The sequence below is a fragment of the Oncorhynchus keta genome, chromosome 27 (genome assembly GCF_023373465.1).
Source record: "Oncorhynchus keta strain PuntledgeMale-10-30-2019 chromosome 27, Oket_V2, whole genome shotgun sequence".
Lineage (NCBI taxonomy): Eukaryota > Metazoa > Chordata > Actinopteri > Salmoniformes > Salmonidae > Oncorhynchus > Oncorhynchus keta.
This window is the reverse complement of record NC_068447.1, coordinates 15,491,317-15,508,816: the sequence shown is the minus strand read 5'-3', so window position 1 is coordinate 15,508,816 and position 17,500 is coordinate 15,491,317. Positions and strand designations below refer to the sequence as shown.

At 43.7% G+C, this 17,500-nt stretch overlaps 1 protein-coding gene across 3 annotated transcripts in view; it reads right to left on the bottom strand.

Moving 5' to 3' along the window:
• LOC118378578 (ERC protein 2-like) overlaps positions 1-17,500 on the bottom strand; it is a 613,000-nt gene that overhangs the window by 554,968 nt on the left and 40,532 nt on the right. The gene's annotated exons all lie outside the window — the stretch shown is intronic.

The window sequence follows — 17,500 nt, the reverse complement described above, 5'->3', positions numbered from 1 at the left end:
CCTGGACTGAGGAGCATGGAGCAACCTATTCCTGTCCAAGACCTGGACTGAGGAGCATGGAGCAACCTATTCCTGTCCAAGGCCTGAACTGAGGAGCATGGAGCAACCTATTCCTGTCCAAGACCTGGACTGAGGAGCATGGAGCAACCTATTCCTGTCCAAGACCTGGACTGAGGAGCATGGAGCGACCTATTCCTGTCCAAGACCTGGACTGAGGAGCATGGAGCAACCTATTCCTGTCCAAGACCTGGACTGAGGAGCATGGAGCAACCTATTCCTGTCCAAGACCTGGACTGAGGAGCATGGAGCAACCTATTCCTGTCCAAGACCTGGCATGAGGGGCATGGAGCAACCTATTCCTGTCCAAGACCTGGACTGAGGAGCATGGAGCAACCTATTCCTGTCCAAGGCCTGAACTGAGGAGCATGGAGCAACCTATTCCTGTCCAAGGCCTGAACTGAGGAGCATGGAGCAACCTATTCCTGTCCAAGGCCTGAACTGAGGAGCATGGAGCGACCTATTCCTGTCCAAGACCTGGACTGAGGAGCATGGAGCAACCTATTCCTGTCCAAGACCTGGACTGAGGAGCATGGAGCAACCTATTCCTGTCCAAGACCTGGACTGAGGAGCATGGAGCAACCTATTCCTGTCCAAGGCCTGAACTGAGGAGCATGGAGCAACCTATTCCTGTCCAAGGCCTGAACTGAGGAGCATGGAGCAACCTATTCCTGTCCAAGACCTGGACTGAGGAGCATGGAGCGACCTATTCCTGTCCAAGACCTGGACTGAGGAGCATGGAGCAACCTATTCCTGTCCAAGACCTGGACTGAGGAGCATGGAGCAACCTATTCCTGTCCAAGACCTGGACTGAGGAGCATGGAGCAACCTATTCCTGTCCAAGACCTGGACTGAGGAGCATGGAGCAACCTATTCCTGTCCAAGACCTGGACTGAGGAGCATGGAGCAACCTATTCCTGTCCAAGACCTGGACTGAGGAGCATGGAGCAACCTATTCCTGTCCAAGACCTGGACTGAGGAGCATGGAGCAACCTATTCCTGTCCAAGACCTGGCATGAGGAGCATGGAGCAACCTATTCCTGTCCAAGACCTGGCATAAGGAGCATGGAGCAACCTATTCCTGTCCAAGACCTGGCATGAGGAGCATGGAGCAACCTATTCCTGTCCAAGGCCTGAACTGTGTGAGCAAGTTTATACATGCATGTGAAAATGTGTGAGCATGTGCGTGCTTGTGTATGTTTATGTATTCATGAGGCCTTGTGTATTTTTAAGCAATGTATATTTTAAGTATAGTATGTGTATTTTGTTAGTAATGTATATTTTAAGAATAGTATGTGTATTTTGTTAGTAATGTATATTTTAAGAATAGTATGTGTATTTTGTTAGTAATGTATATTTTAAGTATAGTATGTGTATTTTGTTAGTAATGTATATTTTAAGTATAGTATGTGTATTTTGTTAGTAATGTATATTTTAAGTATAGTATGTGTATTTTGTTAGTAATGTATATTTTAAGTATAGTATGTGTATTTTGTTAGTAATGTATATTTTAAGTATAGTATGTGTATTTTGTTAGTAATCAATGATCACATCAGCCCATGAATGACATGATGATGGTGAACACAGACAGAGACCATGGTGCACGGTTGGTCATGGTGTTAGAGAGTGAGGCTGAGCATTACCACTAATTAAAAACACAAAAATAAGTTAAGTGAGAATAGGCATTGGTCCAAAACCGAAAAAGAAAGGAAATTCACATGAGCACCACAAAACCTATTCCACCCATGCTCTACCAAGGATTTCCAGCACACAGCTTTGACCTACTACAGTAGCAATGTTGGTATTGTCCTTCAAACTATGTGTAGGCAAGTTGCTTAGGATTCACACCTTCTCAAACAACCTAATTCATACTCTTCAGAGGGATACTGGACTTTTGTTTAGGATTCAAACCTTCTTAATTAAACAGCCTCATTCATACTCTTAGAGAAGGTGCTTCCACAATAGTGTGATTTGTGCCACAGACAAGGTAAAGTATTGGATTCTCTTCACACACAACAATAAGACATTACGCCACCTTTCATGTTTTTTAAAATTAAATTAAAGCAAGACTATCAAGTGTGATTGAGCTATTTTGTGTTGTAGTAATGTGGAGCCTGTATTTCCTTAAACCTTTATTTTAGCAAAACATGTTACTGAAAAAAAAAACATAACATTTTTTGGTGTCAGTAGGTGCCCAGCATAACAACAGGTGGTGATGTATTGGACATAGTCGCTCAGATACATAGAGCCCGTCTACATTACTGATTCCAGAAACTGTCAGTTTACCTGTGTAATATTGAATTAAGCTCAGAACCACTAGTGTTTCGAACATGGTCCTGTTTGATCAATTTCTGTGCTGATCAATGGACAGTTTATTACCTCTGTCAAAATAATATGTAGCTTAAAGTAGTGTTTGTACTTGTATTTATTTTTGTAATAAAGATGGCGGCACAAACAATAATATACATTGCATATAGGCCTATATCAAAAATAAATACAGCCAAACTATACCGAAGCACCAGCACAAAAACATCCTGTGGCGGACTGCAATAGCATCGAACAGTCCCCGCGATATGCAACTGTTCAGGGAAGTCAGGAACCAATACACGCAGTCAGTCAGGAAAGCTAAGGCCAGCTTCTTCAGGCAGAAGTTTGCATCCTGTAGCTCCAACTCCGAAAAGTTTTGACTCAGTACATATAAAGGAATTCAGTCAATTTCTAAAGATTTGACTCAGTACATATAAAGGAATTCAGTCAATTTCTAAAGATTTGACTCAGTACATATAAGGAATTCAGTCAATTTCTAAAGATTTGACTCAGTACATATAAGGAATTCAGTCAATTTCTAAAGATTTGACTCAGTACATATAAAGGAATTCAGTCAATTTCTAAAGATTTGACTCAGTACATATAAGGAATTCAGTCAATTTCTAAAGATTTGACTCAGTACATATAAGGAATTCAGTCAATTTCAAAAGATTTGACTCAGTACATATAAGGAATTGAGTCAATTGAAATAAATGAATGATGCCCTAGTCTATGGATTTCACATGACTAGCAGGGGCGTAGCCGTGGCAGAGGCCCACCCACTGGTAAGCCAGGCCTAGCCAATCAGAATGAGTTTTTCCCTACAAAAAGGCCTTCATTACAGACAGAAATACTCCTCAGCACCCCCCTCGAACAATCCCGCAGGTGAAGAAGCCGGATGTGGAGGTCCTGGGCTGGCGTGGTTACACGTGGTCTGCGGTTGTGAGACCATTTGGATGTACTGACAAATTGTCCATAACAACATTGGACACAGCTTATGGAAGAGAAATGAACATTGAATTCTCTGGCAACAGCTCTGGTGGACATTCCTGCAGTCAGCATGCCGATTGCACACTCCCTCAAAACTTTAGACATCTGGGGCATTGTGTTGTGTGACATAACTGCACATTTTAAAGTGCCCTTTTCTTGTCCCAAGCACAAAGTGCATCTTTGTAATGATGATGCTGTTTGATCAGCTTCTTGATACCACAGCTGTCAGGTGGATGGATTGTCTTGACAAAGGAGAAAATGCTCACGAACATGAATGCAAACACATTTGTGCACAGAATTAGAGAGAAATACGTTTTTTTGTGCGTATGGAAAATTTCAGGAATTTCAGGTCATGAAACATGGGACGAACACTTTATTTTTTATTTCTTTAACTTTATTTATAGATTTCCAGATATAACGACAAAAACAGTACAACCCCAACCCCTCATTCTCCCATCCATCCATCCCCTCCACATCCACCCATCCACCCACCGACCCATCCACCCACCCACCCATCCATCCATCCATCCACCCACCCACCCACCCACCCACCCACCCACCCACCCACCCACCCACCCATCCATTCACCCACCCACCCACCCACCCATCCACCCATCCACCCACCCATCCACCCACCCACCCACCCACCCACCCATCCACCCACCCATCCACCCACCCACCCATCCACCCACCCACCTACCCACCCAACCACCCACCTAACCTTTTCCAGAGACAGAGATCACATCACCTCCTTAACCCACTGCATAAAGGAGGGTGGCTTTGCAGACTTCCAGTGAAAGAGGTCCAGGTGACGAGCTAGCAGCGTGGTAGCAGTGAGCTAGCAGTGAGCTAGCAGTGAGCTAGCAGCGTGGTAGCATTCTGGTCTAGGAGAAAAATGTCAATGACCAGGTTGGGGCTAACAGTTGTTTTAAATATACAGTTGAAGTCGGAAGTTTACATACACCTTAGCCAAATACATTTAAACTCAGTTTATCACAATTCCTGAGATATAGTCCTAGTAAAAATGCCCTGTTTTAGGTCAGTTAGGATCACCACTTTATTTTAAGAATGTGAAATGTATATAATAATAGTAGAGAGAATGATTTATTCCAGCTTTTATTTATTTCATCACATTCCCAGTGGGTTAGAAGTTTACATACACTCAGTTAGTATTTGGTAGCATTGCCTTTAAATTGTTTAACTGGGGTCAAACCTTTCAGGTAGCCTTCCACAAGCTTCCCACAATAAGTTGGGTGAATTTTGTCTCATTCCTCCTGACAGAGCTGGTGTAACTGAGTCAGATTTGAAGGCCTCCTTGCTCGAAAACTATTTTTCAGTTCTGCCCACACATTTTTTATAGGATTGAGGTCAGGGCTTTGTGATGGCCACTCCAATACCTTGACTTTGTTGTCCTTAAGCCATTTTGCCACAACTTTGGAAGTATGGTCACTGTCCATTTGGAAGACACATTTGCGACCAAGCTTTAGCTTCCTGAATGATCTCTTGAGATGTTGCTTCAATATATCCACATCATTTTCCTACCTTATGATGCCATCTACTTTGTGAAGGGCACCAGTCCCTCCTGCAGCAAAGCACCCCCACAACATGATGCTGCCACGCCAGTGCTTCACGGTTGGGATGGTGTTCTTCGGTTTGCAAGCCTCCCCCTTTTTCCTCCAAACATAACGATGGTCATTATGGCTAAACAGTTCTATTTTGGTTTCATTAGACCAGAGGACATTTCTCCAAAAAGTACGATCTTTGTCGCCATGTGCAGTTGCAAATCGTAGTCTGTCTTTTTTATGGCGGTTTTGGAGCAGTGGCTTCTTCCTTGCTGAGTGGCCTTTCAGGTTATGTCGATATAGGACTCATTTTACTGTGGATATAGATACTTTGTAACTGTTTCCTCCAGCATCTCCACAAGGTCCTTTGCTGTTGTTCTGGGATTGATTTGCACTTTTCGCACCAAAGTATGTTCGTCTCCTTCCTGAGCGGTATGAAGACTGCGTGGTCCCATGGTGTTTGTACTTGCGTACTATTGTTTGTACAGATGAATGTGGTACCTTCAGGCGTTTGGAAATTGCTCCCAAGGATGAACCAGACTTTTGGAGGTCTATAATTTTTTTAAGGTCTTGGCTGATTTCTTTTGATTTTCCCATGATGTCAAGCAAAGAAGCACTGAGTTTGAAGGTAGGCCTTGAAATACATCAACAGGTACACCTCCAATTGACTCAAATGATGTCAATTAGCCTAACAGAAGCTTCTAAAGTCATGACATTTTCTGGAATATTCCAAGCTGTTGGAACCCACTGGAATTGTGATACAGTAAACTATAAGGGAAATAATCTGTCTGTAAACAATTATTGGAAAAAGTCCTAACCGACTCGCGAAAACCATAGTTTGTTAACAAGACATTTGTGGAGTGGTTGAAAAACGAGTTTTAATTACTCCAACCTAAGTGTATGTTTACTTCCGACTTCAACTGTATGTGAGAATGGGACCCCATTTTTGAGGCAGAGGCCAATCAAAGATTGGCATGACCAAAACATGTGGTGACTCTGGTGGCATCTCAAACACTTGGGGTCAACATTTGGGTATATTTTTGCCAATCTGAGTAATGGAGTCGGGGTAAAACCTTAAACTGAATAAGCCCATGCCTTAATAAGCCCGTGCCTTAATAAGCCCGTGCCTTAATACGCCCGTGCCTTAATAAGCCCATGCCTTAATAAGCCCGTGCCTTAATAAACCCGTGCCTTAATAAGCCCGTGCCTTAATAAGCCCGTGCCTTAATAAGCCCGTGCCTTAATAAACCCGTGCCTTAATAAACCCGTGCCTTAATAAGCCCGTGCCTTAATAAACCCGTGCCTTAATAAACCCGTGCCTTAATAAGCCCGTGCCTTAATAAACCCGTGCCTTAATAAACCCGTGCCTTAATAAGCCCGTGCCTTAATAAACCCGTGCCTTAATAAGCCCGTGCCTTAATAAGCCCGTGCCTTAATAAGCCCGTGCCTTAATAAACCCCTGCCTTAATAAGCCCATGCCTTAATAAACCATGCCTTAATAAGCCCGTGCCTTAATAAACCCGTGCCTTAATAAACCCGTGCCTTAATAAGCCCGTGCCTTAATAAGCCCGTGCCCCAAATAAGCCCGTGCCTTAATAAGCCCGTGCCTTAATAAGCCCATGCCTTAATAAGCCCATGCCTTAATAAACCCATGCCTTAATAAACCCCTGCCTTAATAAACCCGTGCCTTAATAAGCCCGTGCCTTAATAAACCCGTGCCTTAATAAACCCGTGCCTTAATAAGCCCGTGCCTTAATAAGCCCGTGCCTTAATAAGCCCGTGCCTTAATAAACCCGTGCCTTAATAAGCCCGTGCCTTAATAAGCCCGTGCCTTAATAAGCCCGTGCCTTAATAAACCCTTGCCTTAATAAGCCCGTGCCTTAATAAGCCCGTGCCTTAATAAACCCGTGCCTTAATAAGCCCGTGCCTTAATAAGCCCGTGCCTTAATAAGCCCGTGCCTTAATAAGCCCGTGCCTTAATAAGCCCGTGCCTTAATAAACCCGTGCCTTAATAAGCCCGTGCCTTAATAAGCCCGTGCCTTAATAAGCCCGTGCCTTAATAAGCCCGTGCCTTAATAAGCCCGTGCCTTAATAAGCCCGTGCCTTAATAAGCCCATGCCTTAATAAGCCCATGCCTTATGCAAAATGATGTGTGGATACGCTCAATACGTTGTTGCCTCATATCATCAGGTAGATTTTGTATTTGCAAAGGAAGGTGGATTAATGTTCTGTACTATGTTGTATAATCTGTAGATTGTGCGCTTCAGATAAGGGTTAATTAAGATCTAAGCACCTCTCGACTGGACACTTAGTGGGCTCGAGTGGAAATGAAGGGAAACGTTTTTTGGCAAAGCTGCGAGTTTTCAGGTATCTAAAAGTGGGTATTGGGAATGTTATGGTCAACCCTCAGAGTATCGAATTAATTGTCAACAAACAGGTCACAACAAAACACCAGACCAATTCCTACGTCAGAATTGGAATGCCGTGTCAATCTGTGACACTGGGAAGAGATGATTAGATGTTCATGGAGAGAAGCAGCTTGTTTAAGGCTAAAGTGACTTTGGAAATTGGGACAAGATTTTAAGGGAGTTCTGAACAATGGGGTTTAAAACATGGGTGGCAAGGTTAATGGGCATTTATTTTTATTTATTTGTATTTAACAAGGTAAGTCAGGCATTGGGGAGCACAGGAGCAATACAGGAGAAGTTGGAAGGCTTGACTATAACTCCATGATGGCCTAATTGGGACATCCTTGTTTTCAAATGTAGAAACCCAATAAACACATTTCAATATATTTGCTGACCAGTAGTAGTGCAGAAAATAAGACCAGCGGGCTTAGGTCTCTCTAGATATACCTTTCTCATTCGTGGATTTCACTTAATCCAAATGAAGTTGGAAATGTAGCTGTCCAGTTGTTTGAACATAGACTTTGGCAGAAAAATGGGGATCATTTGGAATATGTACAAAAACCTAGGTAGTACAGTCTTAACAGAATGAATGTGACCTGTTAATTAAACAGGAAGTGACGACCACCTTATGAAACCCTGCTTAGTGCGCTCCAGGAGTGTTGTGAAGTTAGGTTTAAACAAAGCCTTAAATAAGCGTGTGACCATTTTCCCCAAATCAGTAAAGACCGGATGCTCCACCTTAAATGGGAAAATAGCATACCCAATTCCTTCTGCTAACTGATTAATAGGGAGGAACACACATTTTGTTAGATTTAACTTATAACCAGAGAATGTCCCAAAACCTTGTAGCGTGTCCAAGAGATGGGGTATAGACTACACAGGGTTAGATGTATAAAAGAAGCTTGTCTGCATATAAGGACACCTTGTGACAAATCAAAGGAACTAAGGTCAGAACGGGACACCCAGAGGGGGTGTGGTATATTTAAAACAATTTGTTTTACCTTTATTTAACTAGTCAAGTCACTTAAGAGCAAATTCTTATTTTCAATGACACCATAGGCTGTCACAATTATTGGCACACCTGCATTTAGTACATAGTACACCCTCCTATCACCTAGATAACAGCTCTGAGTCGCCTCCTATAATGTCTGATGAGGTGGGAGAACACACCCTCCTATCACCTAGATAACAGCTCTGAGTTGTCTCCTATAATGTCTGATGAGGTGGGAGAACACACCCTCCTATCACCTAGATAACAGCTCTGAGTCGCCTCCTATAATGTCTGATGAGGTGGGAGAACACACCCTCCTATCACCTAGATAACAGCTCTGAGTCGCCTCCTATAATGTCTGATGAGGTGGGAGAACACACCCTCCTATCACCTAGATAACAGCTCTGAGTTGTCTCCTATAATGTCTGATGAGGTGGGAGAACACACCCTCCTATCACCTAGATAACAGCTCTGAGTCGCCTCCTATAATGTCTGATGAGGTGGGAGAACACACCCTCCTATCACCTAGATAACAGCTCTGAGTTGTCTCCTATAATGTCTGATGAGGTGGGAGAACACACCCTCCTATCACCTAGATAACAGCTCTGAGTTGTCTCCTATAATGTCTGATGAGGTGGGAGAACACACCCTCCTATCACCTAGATAACAGCTCTGAGTTGTCTCCTATAATGTCTGATGAGGTGGGAGAACACACCCTCCTATCACCTAGATAACAGCTCTGAGTTGTCTCCTATAATGTCTGATGAGGTGGGAGAACACACCCTCCTATCACCTAGATAACAGCTCTGAGTCGCCTCCGATAATGTTTGATGAGGTGGGAGAACACACCCTCCTATCACCTAGATAACAGCTCTGAGTTGTCTCCTATAATGTCTGATGAGGTGGGAGAACACACCCTCCTATCACCTAGATAATAGCTCTGAGTTGTCTCCTATAATGTCTGATGAGGTGGGAGAACACACCCTCCTATCACCTAGATAACAGCTCTGAGTTGTCTCCTATAATGTCTGATGAGGTGGGAGAACACACCCTCCTATCACCTAGATAACAGCTCTGAGTTGTCTCCTATAATGTCTGATGAGGTGGGAGAACACACCCTCCTATCACCTAGATAACAGCTCTGAGTCACCTCCTATAATGTTTGATGAGGTGGGAGAGAGAACACACCCTCCTATCACCTAGATAACAGCTCTGAGTCGTCTCCTATAATGTCTGATGAGGTGGGAGAACACACCCTCCTATCACCTAGATAACAGCTCTGAGTCGTCTCCTATAATGTCTGATGAGGTGGGAGAACACACCCTCCTATCACCTAGATAACAGCTCTGAGTTGTCTCCTATAATGTCTGATGAGGTGGGAGAACACACCCTCCTATCACCTAGATAACAGCTCTGAGTCGCCTCCTATAATGTCTGATGAGGTGGGAGAACACACCCTCCTATCACCTAGATAACAGCTCTGAGTCGCCTCCTATAATGTCTGATGAGGTGGGAGAACACACCCTCCTATCACCTAGATAACAGCTCTGAGTCGTCTCCTATAATGTCTGATGAGGTGGGAGAACACATAGGAAGGGGTTTGAGATCATTCCTCCATACAGAAACTCTCCAGATCCTTGGTCCTTGCTTGTGGACTCTCCTCTTCAGATCACCCCACAGGATTTCAATGAGGTTCAGGTCATAATTTTTTCTTGATGAGTTTATTTTAGTTTTACAATTTTAACTATATTAAAGGTTAGATTGATATGATATTTTGAATGTAAGATCAAGCTGATAAACAATTACCTTTATCACTGCAATTGTGGTTCCAATTTACCTAGGGTGCCAATAATTCAGGAGGGCAGTGTATCTGTATAAGTTTGAACCACTGTCACTTATTTTGATTATAAGCAATGTTGTCCTGGTAGACCATTCCATTCTTGTGGGCCGGCTAAGGAGTATTGGTGTCTCTGAGGGGTCTTTGGCCTGGTTTGCTAACTACCTCTCAAAGAGTGCAGTATATAAAGTCAGAACATCTGCGGTCTCAGCCACTGCCTGTCACTAAGGGTGTACCCCAAGGCTCGGTCCTAGCCCCCAAGCTCAATTTATATCAACAACATAGCTCAGGCACTAGGAAGCTCTCTCCTCCATGTATATGCAGATGATCCAGTCTTATATTCAGCTGGTTCCTCCCCGGATTTTGTGTCAAATGCTCAACAAAGCTTTCTTAGTGTCCAACAAGCTTTCTCTGCCCTTAACCTTGTTCTGAACACCTCCAAAACAAAGGTAATGTGGTTTGATAAGAAGAATGCCCCTCTCCCCTCAGGTGTGATTACTACTTCTGAGGGTTTAGAGCTTGAGGTAGTCACCTCATACAAGTACTTGGGAGTATGGTTAGACGGGACACTGTCCTTCTCTCAGCACATCAAAGCTGCAGGCTAAAGTTCAATCTAGACTTGGTTTCCTCTATCGTAATCGCTCCTCTTTCACCCCAGCTGCCAAACTAATCCTGATTCAGATGACCATCCTACCCATGCTAGATTACAGAGCATAATTTATAGATCGGCAGGTAAGGGTGCTCTCGAGCGGCTAGATATTCCTTACCATTCAGCCATCAGATTTGCCACCAATGCTCCTTATAGGACACATCACTGCACTCTATACTCCTCTGTAAACTGGTCATCTCTGCATACCCGTTGCAAGACAGTGGTAGATGCTTATTTATAAAACCCTCTTAGGCCTCACTCCCCCCTATCTGAGATACCTACTGCAGCCCTCATCCTCCACATACAACACCCGTTCACATTTTGTTAAAGGTCCCCAAAGCACACACATCCCTGGGTCGCTCGTCTTTTCAGTTCGCTGCAGCTAGCGACTGGAATGAGCTACAACAAATAAACACTCAAACTGGACAGTTTTATCTCCATCTCTTCAAAGACTCAATCATGGACCCTCTTACTGACAGTTGTGGCTGCTTCGCGTGATGTATTGTTGTCTCTACCTTCTTGCCCTTTGTGCTGTTGTCTGTGTCCAATAATGTTTGTACCATGTTTTGTGCTGCTGCCATGTTGTGTTGCTACCATGTTGTTGTCATGTTGTGTTGCTACCATGCTGTGTTGTCATGTGTTGCTGCCATGCTATGTTGTCTTCGGTCTCTCTTTATGTAGTGTTGTCTCTCTTTTCGTGATGTATGTTTGTCCTAAATTTTTATTTAATGTATTTTAAATGTTTATACCGGCCCCCGTCCCCGCAGGAGGCCTTTTGCAAGGCCGTCATTGTAAATAAGAATTTGTTCTTAATTAACTGACTTGCCTAGTTAAATAAAGGTTCAATAAATAAGAAATGTACTAAATTTGAAAGCAAACCACAAATTCCACTAGTGTGGCTAATCCTTATTGTGACTAGCTTCACACAGGTGTGCAAGGCAGAGTTGAACCATATCCAACATGTGGCAGAGTTGTTAGTTTGGCACTGTTGATTAGCACATATGTGTATTTAAATGTCAAGAAGACCGGAGAAGGAGCATACTGGAATGTATTTTGGATGTTAAACCGGTGAGTTTTGCTGATGCTATCAAGCATGTATTTGTGCACTGCAGTCAGTGCACAACAGAGCCAGAGCAGAGGCGCTGTTAATGTTAGCTAGCAACTTTTTGGGTCAACAGTTTGAGTTGTGTTCTGTCTGACAGTGAAATGTGGCTAGCTCTTACTGTAGCCTGGACTATGGAGTAGCTAGCTTGCAAAATCCCATTGCATGCATAGTAAGGTAGCTGCGTGACAATGTGTGTGTTTGGTGTTGGTTTTGAACTAACGTAAACTCACCCCATTCCGTACCAATGTGTGCAACCGCAACATTCATACGAATGTTTTCTGTAGCGACTGTGTTAACTTCAAAATCGGGGGTGTGAACTAGGTTTCTATTCACGCGTTGATTGACATGGTAAAGGCTCTATAGTATTGGAGAAAAGTTGGAAAAACGGACAGACACTCTGTTACATCGTGACGTGTCATGCCGTAACGTACAGCACGCATAAAGCAACTATTTCTCTCTCCACCAGGTGTAGCACTTCTCTCATCATTTAAAAACAAGAAATGGACAGTGACGGGGTAAGAAATGGACAGTGAAGGGGGTAAGAAATGGACAGTGACGGGGGTAAGAAATGGACAGTGACGAGGGTAAGAAATGGACAGTGACGGGGTAAGAAATGGACAGTGACGAGGGTAAGAAATGGACAGTGACGAGGGTAAGAAATGGACAGTGACTAGGTAAGAAATGGACAGTGACTGGGTAAGAAATGACGGGGGTAAGAAATGGACAGTGACGGGGGTAAGAAATGGACAGTGACTAGGTAAGAAATGGACAGTGACGGGGTAAGATATGGACAGTGACGAGGGTAAGAAATGGACAGTGACGAGGGTAAGAAATGGACAGTGACGGGGTAAGATATGGACAGTGACTGGGTAAGAAATGGACAGTGACGAGGGTAAGAAATGGACAGTGACGAGGGTAAGAAATGGACAGTGACGAGGGTAAGAAATGGACAGTGACGAGGGTAAGAAATGGACAGTGACGGGGGTAAGAAATGGACAGTGACGGGGTAAGAAATGGACAGTGACGGGGGTAAGAAATGGACAGTGACGGGGGTAAGAAATGGACAGTGACGGAGGTAAGAAATGGACAGTGACGAGGGTAAGAAATGGACAGTGACAGGGTAAGAAATGGACAGTGACGGGGTAAGAAATGGACAGTGACGGGGGTAAGAAATGGACAGTGACTGGGTAAGAAATGGACAGTGACGGGGGTAAGAAATGGACAGTGACGGGAGTAAGAAACGGACAGTGACGGGGGTAAGAAATGGACAGTGACGAGGGTAAGAAATGGACAGTGACGGGGGTAAGGGGTCATTTTTTGCATCATCACTGCAAGCGATCATCATTCTCAAAGCCGCTGTTTACTTCGGAAGATCACTTTAGCACCGACCTAAAAACACGATTCAAATTCGACACAAACCTTCAAATAGGAATGTAATGACACATTATATAAAGTCTTTATTGTGTTTTATTTACATTTTAAAGGCGATAAGGTGATAAGTTGGACAGATCGAGTGAAAAATAGCAATTTTCTCACACGTGATCTCTCCTTCTCACTATTAGTTTTGCTTCCCCACGCACTATTTTTAAAAACACCCGACGGGGCTCGTTGCCTTCTTGAATTATACAGAAACGGCCAGCGTGGAGGTCGTGTCATTTATTTAGAAAATGTGCTTTACAATGGTATTAACATTACAGTTGATTTGGAAGTATTATGTTTTTGGGGAGCTGAAATAAGGTCAATTGTACGGACCAAGGCGATGTACAAAAGTGAGTGCGTTTACATTAATGTACAGTTGCTAGCTAGCTATGTTCAGTGGGAAAATGTAGGACTGTCATTTGGACGTATCTAGCTTCAGCTGTCTGGCTCTAACTAGCTAGCTAGCTAATGGCTGAAGTTAATTTTGTAACAAACCTTCCATCAACAAATATAGCTAGCTACCTTTCTTTGCATGTTCGTTATAGTAGCTAGCTAGATTGATTTCAGCTGACTGCTCTTAGCTAGCTAGCTACAGAGGCTACCTGCTGGACTTTGTATAATCAAGCTAACATTAGCTTGGTAACGTTCGCTAGCTTGCTACCTAGCTAATAAAAATATATATATATTAATAGCCTAGGCTTGTTCATCAAGGAAAATGGTGGCTACTTTGATGAATCTCAAATATAAAATATATTTTGATGTATTGGTTACTACATGATTCCATATGTGTTATTTCGTAGTTTTGATGTCTTCACTAGTATTCTACAATGTAGAAAATGTACAATTAAAAACCCTGGAATGAGGGTCCAAACTTTTGACTGGTACTGTATATATAGTATAATATTGTCTTCCTATCTTAAAATCATTGTAATGTGGTTAAGTTTAAACATTTAAATTCAAATTATTAAAATATAAAAGATACAATTCAACCAGAGAGCTCCCTTAGATCAAGGGAAAAGGCAGCACCTGAATCATTCCCATGGTGAATGGCTAGGCCGGCTACGCTATGAAACCACACACTGTTGAATCATTCCCACGGTGAATGGATAGGCAGGCTACGCTATGAAACCACACACTGTTGAATCATTCCCACGGTGAATGGCTAGGCAGGCTACGCTATGAAACCACACACTGTTGAATCATTCCCATGGTGAATGGCTAGGCAGGCTACGCTATGAAACCACACACTGTTGAATCATTCCCATGGTGAATGGCTAGGCAGGCTACGCTATGAAACCACACACTGTTGAATCATTCCCACGGTGAATGGCTAGGCAGGCTACGCTATGAAACCACACACTGTTGAATCATTCCCACGGTGAATGGCTAGGCAGGCTACGCTATGAAACCACACACTGTTGAATCATTCCCACGGTGAATGGCTAGGCAGGCTACGCTATGAAACCACACACTGTTGAATCATTCCCACGGTGAATGGCTAGGCAGGCTACGCTATGAAACCACACACTGTTGAATCATTCCCATGGTGAATGGCTAGGCAGGCTACGCTATGAAACCACACACTGTTGAATCATTCCCACGGTGAATGGCTAGGCAGGCTACGCTATGAAACCACACACTGTTGAATCATTCCCACGGTGAATGGCTAGGCAGGCTACGCTATGAAACCACACACTGTTGAATCATTCCCACGGTGAATGGCTAGGCAGGCTACGCTATGAAACCACACACTGTTGAATCATTCCCACGGTGAATGGCTAGGCAGGCTACGCTATGAAACCACACACTGTTGAATCATTCCCATGGTGAATGGCTAGGCAGGCTACGCTATGAAACCACACACTGTTGAATCATTCCCACGGTGAATGGCTAGGCAGGCTACGCTATGAAACCACACACTGTTGAATCATTCCCACGGTGAATGGCTAGGCAGGCTACGCTATGAAAGCACACACTGTTGAATCATTCCCATGGTGAATGGCTAGGCAGGCTACGCTATGAAACCACACACTGTTGAATCATTCCCACGGTGAATGGCTAGGCAGGCTACGCTATGAAACCACACACTGTTGAATCATTCCCACGGTGAATGGCTAGGCACGCTACGCTATGAAACCACACACTGTTGAATCATTCCCATGGTGAATCGCTAGGCAGGCTACGCTATGAAACCACACACTGTTGAATCATTCCCATGGTGAATCGCTAGGCCGGCTATGCTATGAAACCACACACTGTTGAATCATTCCCATGGTGAATGGCTAGGCAGGCTACGCTATGAAACCACACACTGTTGAATCATTCCCATGGTGAATCGCTAGGCCGGCTATGCTATGAAACCACACACTGTTGAATCATTCCCATGGTGAATGGCTAGGCAGGCTACGCTATGAAAGCACACACTGTTGAATATTTCCCACGGTGAATCGCTAGGCCGGCTACGCTATGAAACCACACACTGTTGAATCATTCCCACGGTGAATCGCTAGGCCGGCTACGCTATGAAACCACACACTGTTGAATCATTCCCATGGTGAATCGCTAGGCAGGCTACGCTATGAAACCACACACTGTTGCAGAGACTTTGATATTACCGGCCGCAATCGATATGGTGAAAACAATGTGTGGGGAGGCAGAAGACACAGAAACGCACACCAATACACGTCACATAACACTGTTGAACTAATAATTGATGCTATTGCTAGCAATCAAGAAGAAACTGACTGAACGACTCAAAAACTCCCCAGCTCATGTTCTCCAAATGGACGTTAGCTGTGAGGGCCGAGATGCCCATGCATTGACTTTTGTCGGGGGATGCTATTAACGAGGACATATTGTTCTGTCTCACGAAACGGCACAGGGGATGTTCAGTGTGCTGCATGGCAATATTGACAAAAAAACTGATTCCATGGGATCGAATGGTGGGACTCCATCTCTGGCGGGACGGTGGGTAGGCCTCTGTACTCGAGTTATGAATGTGTCTACCTCTGCCATATTGTATGATATACTGAGATGAACTGGTGGCAAAACAGCTGAGCACAGAAGAGAGATATACTGCAGCATGTAACTGATCAAACCATGTCCACTGCGCTCACGCCTGTTCACAAAGCTATGTGGAGATATGAGTTCAGAGCATGACAATATCCTATTTCACAATGAGGCTTGATGGTTATCGAGGGGGAGTGTTGGAAAGATTTTTCACATTGAGAGAGGAAGTTTTGTCATTCACAATGGAGAAGAAAAAAAACTGGTAAACTTTCTGTTTAATAAAATAAAAAACTGTCTCCTTGCCTGTGTAACATATTTGAGAAGCAGAACGAACGCAAGCATGCTGGGGAAATACCAAAACATTTTACAGATGTGTGACCAAATCAGGAAATAATTATTATTGGAGAGAGAGTCTTTCAAAGGCGAACCACGCCCCCTTCCCTCGGCTGTGCATGTTTCTAACAGAAAACAGCATCAGTACAGTAAGAATCCCACACGAGTGATGACTGCTCACCTCCAATGCTTGAAAGAGCACTTTGGGACCTACTTCCCAATCCGTTGGCCTGTGATCCTGGCTCAGTTTATTTTTACCTTTATTTAACTAGGCAAGTCAGTTAAGAACAAATTCTTATTTTCAATGACGGCCTAGGAACAGTGGGTTAACTACCTTGTTCAGGGGCAGAACGACAGATTTTTACCTTGTCTGCTCAGGGATTTGATCTTGCAACCTTTTGGTTACAAGTCCAACGCTCTAACCACTAGGTTACCTGCTGCCAGAGTTGATATGCCGGTAAGTGAAATCGAACAGCTGATTGAGCTGTCATGTGACCGAATGCATTCACTGGTCACTAAAGAGGAGTTTTGGTTCCTGACTCAAAGTGAATACCCATTAATGCCACGTTCAAAACAACTGGGAACTTGGAAATCTTCGACTTCCGAACTAGTAACTCCGGAAAAAAACAAGGACCCGCTGGGAAAAATCTTTTGAATGGTCATCCAACTGGGAATTCCAACTCGGGAATACGGACCTCTTTCTAGAGCTCATACTTTCTGACCTGAAGATCACCGACGTCATGATTTGGCCTTGTCTTGTAAGCATCATGAAACTCATGGTACCCTTCGTCAGCTCATATCTGTCATAGCCCCACATTAAAATGATGTGATGG